Consider the following 8,913-nt stretch of genomic DNA (forward strand, 5'->3'; position numbering starts at 1 on the left):
TTACAGGTGTAAGCAACCACACCCCACCAACAACACATTTTTAAAGACAAGTCTGTTGGTGTCCAGGACTTCACCCCTATCCCAAAGCCATGCCCCCTAGAATTCAGGGGCAATGTGAATTAAGACTGAAAACATGTGAGTGACAAAACCTTAGAAACATTTTTTTTTTTTTGAGACGGAGTCTCGCTCTGTCGCCCGGGCTGGAGTGCAGTGGCCGGATCTCAGCTCACTGCAAGCTCTGCCTCCTGGGTTTACACCATTCTCCTGCCTCAGCCTCCTGAGTAGCTGGGACTACAGGCGCCCGCCACCTCGCCCGGCTAGTTTTTTTGTATTTTTTAGTAGAGATGGGGTTTCACAGTGTTAGCCAGGATGGTCTCGATCTCCTGACCTCGTGATCCGCCCACCTCGGCCTCCCAAAGTGCTGGGATTACAGGCTTGAGCCACCGCGCCCGGCCTTGGAAACATTTATGACATGTCTCCCACATAACTGGAGTCAAAAGGTACCCGACCAAGCCTGGCTTGAATAGAGAAGCTTCACAAAGATTCAATAAACCCCAAATCACATGACTTTCTGAGTCTTCTCATTCCTAGTTGTAAAAGTTAATAGTAAGCACAACCTGACATGGTAGTCACGTGTAAAATAATGAAGTTGTGCCCTACCTCACACCATATACGAAAAATTAACCCAAAGTAGGTCAAAGACCTAAACATAAGAGGGAAAACTACATAGCTCATAGAGGAAAACAGGAAAAGGTTCACGACATTAGACTCAGCAATGATTTCTTGGATATGACAACAAAAGTGTAAGCAACAAAAGGAAAATGCACAACTTGGACTTCATGAGAATTAAAACCTTTTGTGCAACAAAGGATACTATCAACAAAGTAAAAGGGCAACCCATGGAGTGGGAGAAAATATTCGCAAATCACATATCTGGTAGGGGATTAATATCCAGAATATATAAAGAACTCCTAAGACTCAACAACAATAAAACAAACAATCCCATTTTTAAATGGGCAAAGGACTTAATAGACATTTCTTCAAAGAAGACATAAACATGGCCACTAATTGCATGAGGCCAGGTGTGGTGGCTCATGCCTGTAATGCTATCATTGTGGGAAGCCAAGGTGGGCAGATCACTTAAGGCCAGGAGTTCGAGACCAGCGTGGGCAGTAGTGAGACCCCCCCCATCTCTACTAAAAATTTTTTAAATTTTTTAAATAAGTGCATGAAAAGATGGTTGACATGACAGATCATTATGGAAATGCAAATCAAAACCACAATGAGATACTACCTCACACCAATTAGGATATCCAAAATACAGAGAAAGACAGAGCATAACAAATATTAGTGAGAACATGGGGAAATTGGAAGGCTTGTGCATTGCTGGTGGGAATATAAAAGTGGTACAGCTGCTGGGAAGAATAGTATGGTGGCTCCTCAAAAACTTAAACACAGAATTACCTTATGGCCCAGCAATTTCATATCTGGGTATGTAGTCAAAATAATTGAAAGCAAGGTTTCAAAGAGATATTTGTATACCTACGTTCATAGCAGCATTATCACAATAGCTAAAAGATGAAAACAACTCAAGTGCCCATTGACAGATGAGTGGATAAACAAAGCATGGTGTGCACACACAATGGAATGTTATTCAGCCATAAAAAGGAATGAAGGTGCAATACATCCTACAACGTGGATAAACCTCAAAAGCATTATGCTAAATGGAGTAAGTCAGATATAAAATGACAAATAATATATGATTACACTTACATGATGTACCTAGAATAGGCAAATTCAGAGACACAGAAAGTAGAATAGTGGTTACCAATGGCTGGAGGGAGGAAATGCGGGCACTTACTGGTTAATGATTACAAAGTTTCTATTTGGAGTGATGAAAGAGTTTTGGAAATGAATAGCAGTAACCACAACACTGTGAATGTAATTAATGCCACGGAATTGTCCACTTAAAAATGGTTAAAATGACAAATTTTATGTTATGCATATTTTACCCAATTTTTAATTAATAATATACTACACCAAAAGCCACTGAATTATATACTTTGAGTGAATTGTATAATATATGAACTATATCTCAATAAAACTTTAAAAAGAGAAAAAAAATATTAGTGGTAGCCACCACCTGGCATGAGGAACTGGGGAAGGCTTGTGCCCTTGGCCTTTGGTGCTGGGACAGTTAGTATTTTGTGGTTGTTAGCATCTGCCTGTAAGTCACAAGACAGACCAGAAACTTCAAAATTCCAACTCTTTTGTGCCAGATAAAAAAAAAAAAAAAAAAACACACACACACAAAAACGGGTAGTTTCCACCTTTCCTGGCCATAGCACCATTTACAAGAACTTAGCTGAGCACCAGGCTAGAGACTCATTTGCACAGCAATGACCTAGGGACCCAGGGACTGCCCTGGACCTGCCTGGAGCTGCAAAGCCCCCACATGGGACATACTAGGGAAGGTTGTGGCTAGTTTCAAGTTCTCTACCCTGCTCCTCACCAGCTCTATTTTAGGTTAGATCTCATAAAAATGGTTAGCATTATAATTCAAAGTACACATGCATTGATTCTTTAAAGAGGAAGAATACCTCATTTCTTTATATGCACATTTTCTTCTGGACATTAGCAGCACTGCATATGCACAGATGTCAAATCAGGTGAGAAATTCAGACTGGAGAGAATAGGCTGGGATCCATTGTGGGCTCTTCATCAGGAGAGTTGCTGGAAGGAAGCAGAAATTAGGGATTACTCTGAAGGCCTGATGCAGTGCTGGACAAGATAGGCTGGCCCAGACCTCACCAACTAGAGTCTGACATGACGAGTTATCATTACCACGTGCAGGACTCTTGTCCACAGTGGGCCCTGGAGCTACCAGGAGCAATAAGAACCATTAACTGGACTGGTTCTCCACGCCAGACACAGCTGCCTCGGGCCATGCCTGAGAAAACTGAGCCTTCGTGAGACTGAGAATCCCTAAGCGACACAGAGTAGAAGCAGCAAAGCCAAGTGCCAAGACGAAGCCACCTCCTTGCCTAAACCCCACATCCTGATTCCTCAGCGTTGGCCACTGGGCTCAAACACCTCCAAATAAAGTGAGGAGGAGGCAGCACAGAGAGCCCAGGGTACGGAGCACCTGGGTCAGAGCTAAAGCTCAGCACCATCTGCTGACATTCTTCTTAACTGCATACAAGTCATGCGACAATTCACAGGGCCCACTGACTGGCACTATGGTCATCAGAATACTAATTCAATCCACTGTATCACCTTACTCTGAGTAGCAAGATTACACATCCAGAACCTTGCCAGGCACTTTGTCGTTGCCCCACTTAAGAGGCAGGGGGCATTTCCCTGCCCCAGCCTCTGGGTTTGGTCTATAGGACAGAAAAGGGCAGAAGTAACGGTGCTCCAACCCCAAGCAAAGCCCTGCAGGCTTTGCTTGCTTCCACTTGCCTTGCCATGCTTCTCCCAGGACCACGTGCACACTCCCAGGCCCGCCTGCTGGAGCACTGGAGACAGAGGGAGCAGAGCCCCTGGCCTCCATCAGCAATTCCAAGCCAGCTGGCCCGGCGGCTGGGCCTCAGCACCCTTGGTTACACCGCAAGAATTGGTAGGCTCGATGGTCATTTCTTCGCGCAAGGTGAGCAGTGTGGGCATCACGCTCTCGTTCTGCTGAAGAGGCTGGGGTGCAGGGGTGCCCGAGATCATTTCAGTTGTATGTGATGATGCTGTGAGTTAAACACAGGTTGTCTGGCTCCCAGGCAGAGCACTCTGCTCTCTTCTTGCCATCCTTCCTGGAACAGAGCCAAAGCTCCTGAAAATACCTTTAACTGGATAGTTGTTTTCCCTGAAGCTTTCTGCTTCTGTTTCTGTTTCTTGGGCTCGGTGCATCAAGTTTCCTGGTTTCCATTAAAATCCAACACCATGATGAGAAAAGAGAAAAGCTCTGGAAATGGCACAGGGCCTTTCTTTAAGGGATGTGGTCGTCACCTCCGTGCATGAGACTGGTGTGTGACCAGACTCTCTGTTGGCAGCCTTCATGGGAATGTACTAACTTGTGGTCTCCAGCTTCCCAGCCAAGCCTTGTTCACAAATGTGTGGAAAATTAAAGCTACCTTTTTTTAAGTTTTAACAGCAGCCGTAAACTCATTCCAAGTCTCATGGTTAAGAGGTATGGGACATCTTGTTTTTCAGCCTGCTTCAGCTTAGGGGCACAGTCCTTGGTCACTTGTATTCATACATGATAGGTCTAACTTCTATATTACTAACATAAATAAATAGCATCATCTACCTTCACTCCTGGAAACTGAGGAATTTTTAGGAGTCCAGTTCACAGGCATAAATCAGGTCTTGAAACATGGACCAGTGCTCCCTACAGACAGTTACCAGCCTACTAAATTTCTAAGACACGATTGTAGCAAATAAAGTTAGCTGACAGACATTTCTCCTTTTTCTGGCCAGCAAACCTCACCGGTGTTCACAGAGCCACAGCCTAACTCCAAGGGGACGAAGGTGCATCATAAATTGGGCCAAGCCAGTCTCAGAAGTCTAATTCCTTTTGAAGTGACGTGTTCATATGTGGACATACAATCCAGTATTGGCCAATGAGACATTAAGAGAAATCTTCTGTGGACATTGAGGAAGACATTTTTCCTCTATCATAAAAAGAAAGGAGAAGCCAAGATGCATTTCTCTGTGTCTCTCACTCCCTCCCTTCTCACCCCCTCTCTTCTCGGGCAGTTGATTTGCTGATTGCCTGTGATCTTGTCTCTGAACATTATAGTTGGGGGAGATAGTGTGGGAAAACAGAACCTGGAGCTGAAGCAGCCATCTTGTGAACATGAGGCAGCAAGCCCAAAGACAGAAGGCCAACAGACCCAGAATGGCAGACAGAAAAGATGGACAGAGCCTGGGCCCTGGATGACAGCAATGAGCCACTGAATCAGCCCTGGCACCAGCTCCCTCTCTACTTGTAATGTGAAATAATTCTGTGACTTTTTAAGTAACTTTTAAGTTTGGATGCTCAATTCCTCGCAATTGAAAGCAACAAACACACAGATGCAGCAACTTGTTTTATGAGGCCATCATAACATTGCTTCCCAAACCTGAAAAGGACACTTTGAGAATGGAAAATTAGACATCATTCTTTCTCATGAGCATAAATGCAAATATCTTAAAGAAAATATTAGCAAATCAAATTCAGCAGTATATGTGAATGGTAATAGAACGTTCAAGTTGGGCTTATTCCAGAAATGCAAGGTTGACCTATCATTTGTATTCCACCACATTAACATAATAAAGGAGAAAACCTATGGCCATTTCAATAAGTACAGACAAGTATTTGATAAAACACCCACACATAGGTGGGGACAGGAGGGGCTACAATGGGACTGATCTGGATGATGGTCATATAAGTGTGTTCACTGTAAAAATTCCTGAAGTTGTAACTAATGAACTGGACATTTTTCCATATGCATGTTACAGTCCATTTGAAAAGCTTACCTAAGAATGATGGCTCAAATTTTCTCATAACAATTAAAATTAAACTGAATTAAAAGTTAAAATCTTTTCACATAAAAAGCACCAGGCCCAGATGGCTTTACAGGCAATTTCCAGTCAGGTGACATATTGGGCAAAAGTTCTCTGCAATTGCACAACTTCTCCAGAGCATGTAAGCACTTGAGTTATAAGGATGGTAAAACACTGATACCAAACCTAAATGACTTCTAATGCAAGATCACTCAAAAACATAAATTTGAAATCCTACACAAATTTTAGGAATTTGAATGTAGTACTTAAAAACTGATGACATGGCAAAGTAGGGTTTATCTCAAAAATGCAACGTTGGTTTAAAATTATTGAATGTAGTTTACCACATAATGGATAAAACAAAAAGTCAAGATTATCAATAGATGGAAAAAAAAGGGGGGATTTGATAAAATTCAATAGCTCATGAATTAAAAACTCTTAGCAAACATTCTGGGAAGACAGCAGAAAAGGAAGCACCAGAAATCTGTCTCTCCACCAAGATGACAATTGCACTGGCAGAATCTCTCTGAAGTAGCTATTTTGGAACTCTAGAGTCTATTGAAGACTGTAACTTCAAGGAAAATTTAGGACATTCAATTGCCATTAACTACAGTCAATTCTAACTCTTAGTTACCCTTCATACCAGCTACCCAGCTCCAGTCCCCAACCCTGGGGCAGGCAGCTGTGCACACGTTCCTGGAACACAACTAGTGGATTCCAGAGTGGACAAAAAGATCCTGTCCTCCATATATCTGAGATTGGTGCTCTGATTGCTGCTTCTGATCACAGAGATGCAGACAGAGGTAGCGGCCATTGTGGCACTCCCAGGCCCTCACCACATTGTTGTATGCCCCTCTCCTTCGGCCAAAGTGGCATCCAGGGCATTTAAAGGGCTGGTGCCATTCCCACCCTACCCTTTGTTTTATTTTTCTTCCCCACTTGGGAGCTAGGCATTGAAGACTAAGCCGCTCAAAAGCAACCACGTATAAGAGGGGAAACAGACAGTCCTGTACATACCCAAGGAAAGGCAGAGACTCAGAAAAGACCTGAGAAGAACTTGAGTTGACACTTTAGGTTGATCCTTGGCACAGAGATGCCTTATAACAATCAAAAAAGAATAACAAAAAAACAGCAAGCCCCAGGGAAGGGAAAATATCTGATTTTATTTTAATATTTAATATTTAAATAATATTATTTATAATAATACAACTTTGAGTTATATTATTAGACTCAAAGTTCCAGTTTTCAACAAAAAATTACAAGGCATACAAATAAATAGAAGTTATGGCCCATTCAAAAGAAAAATTTTGACAGCAGAAACTGTCCCTGCAAAACACCTGATGGCAGATGTACTGAATAAATATTTTAAAACAATGGTCTTAAAGATGCTCAAAGAACTACAGGAATATTTGGAGGAAGTTAAGAAAGCAATTTATGAACAAAATGGAAATATCAACTAAGAGACAGAAAATCTAAAACAAAACTCTAGAGCTGAAGAGTACAGTAACTGAAATAAAATTCAGTAGAGGGATTCAAAAGCAAATTTGAGCAAGAAAAAGAAATAATCAGCAAACTTGAAGATAGGAGAATGGAAATTGTCAAGTCTGAGGAACAGAAAGAAAAAGGATTGAGAAAAAGTAAACAGAACCAAAAGGACCTGCACCAAGAAGACCAACATACGTGGAAATCCCAGAAGGAGAAGAGAGAAAAAGAGGCAGAGAGAATGTTTAAAGAAATAATAATCAAAAAAACTTCCCAAATTTGATGAAATACATGAATATAGACATCCAAGAAGCTCAATGAATTTCAAGTATGATTGATTCTAAGAAACCCACACTGACACACTTTACAATTAAACTGGCAAAAGCCAAAGACAAAAAGAGAGTTTGAAAGCAACAAAAGAGATTGCAGTTTGGTACACACAAAGGATCCTCAATAACATTATTAGCAGATAGCTCATCACAAACTTTGGAAGCCAGAAGACAGTGGGCTGATATGTTCGAAGTGTTAAAAGAAAATAGCCTGTAAACCAATAATCCTATACCCAGGAAAACTGTCCTATAAAAGTGAGGGAGAAAATTAAGACATTCTCAGATAAACAAATGCTAAGGAAGTTTGTTACCTCTAGGCACTCCCTGCAAGAAATGCTAAAGGGAGTCTTGCATGTTGAAATGGAAGAACACTAGACAGTAATTTGAAGGCATATGAAGAAATCAAAATTTTAGTAAAGGAAAATACACAGGAAATTATAAAAGCTAGTATTTTTGAAACAATAGTGTGTAACTTCACTTTTCTTACATGATATAAGAGACTATCACATTGAAAAAAAGACTAAAAGTATTATTGTAACTTTAGTTTATAACTCCACATTTGTTTTCCACTTAAGAGACTAATACATTAAAAAATTATTAGTTTATGTTTTGGACATGCAATGTATAAAGATGTATAAAGATGTAATTTTGTGACATCAACAACTGAAGGGATGAGGGCAGAGCTCTTAAAGGAAGATAATTTTTGTATGTTGTTAACGTTAAGCTGTTATAAATTTAAATTAGAATATTATAACTTTAGGATGTTACACGTAATCCCTATAGTAACCTCAAAAGACATAGCTAAAGAATATACACAAGTGGAAATGAGAAGGGAATTTAACTGTTTTACTACAACAAAAATATCGACTAAACATGACAGAAGACACTAATGGAGGAAATGAGGGACACAAAAGCAATAAGGCACACAGAAAGTAAATAGCCAAATTGCAGAAGTAAGTCTTTGTTTTAGTCCATTTGTGCTGCTATAACAGAATACCACAGAGTAGATAATTTACAAATATAAACTTATTTTCTCAAAGTTCTGGAGGCTGGGAAGTCAAAGTCCAAAGCACCTTCTTTTTTGTATCATCAGCAGAAGGGCAAGAGACACAAGGGCATCAGAGTCAACTGTTTAAAAGGGCATTAATCCCACCCACAATAAGGAGCCGTCATGACTTAATCACCTCGCAGAGGCCCCACTCCTTAGCACGGTTGCTATGGCAATTAAATTTTAACATGAGTTTTGCTGGGGACTAATATTCAAACCATAGCACCCGTGTTGTTACTAATTAAGTGTAAAATGGCTTAAGCTTTTCAACCAAAAGACAGAGATTCGCAGAATAGACTTTTAAAATAATGATGCAAATGCATGCTGTCTATGAGAAACTTACTTTAGATCTAAAGAGGTTGAAAGTGAAAGAATGAAAAAGGATATTCCATGTAAATAATGACCAAAAGAGACCAATCATGGCTCTATGCTAATATGAGGCAAAATAGACTTTAAACTTCAAAAGATTGCAAGAGACATAAAAGATATTCTATATTAATAAAAGCTTCAATTCAC

This window comes from Trachypithecus francoisi, unplaced genomic scaffold (genome assembly GCF_009764315.1).
Source record: "Trachypithecus francoisi isolate TF-2019V2 unplaced genomic scaffold, Tfra_2.0 Lachesis_group21, whole genome shotgun sequence".
Lineage (NCBI taxonomy): Eukaryota > Metazoa > Chordata > Mammalia > Primates > Cercopithecidae > Trachypithecus > Trachypithecus francoisi.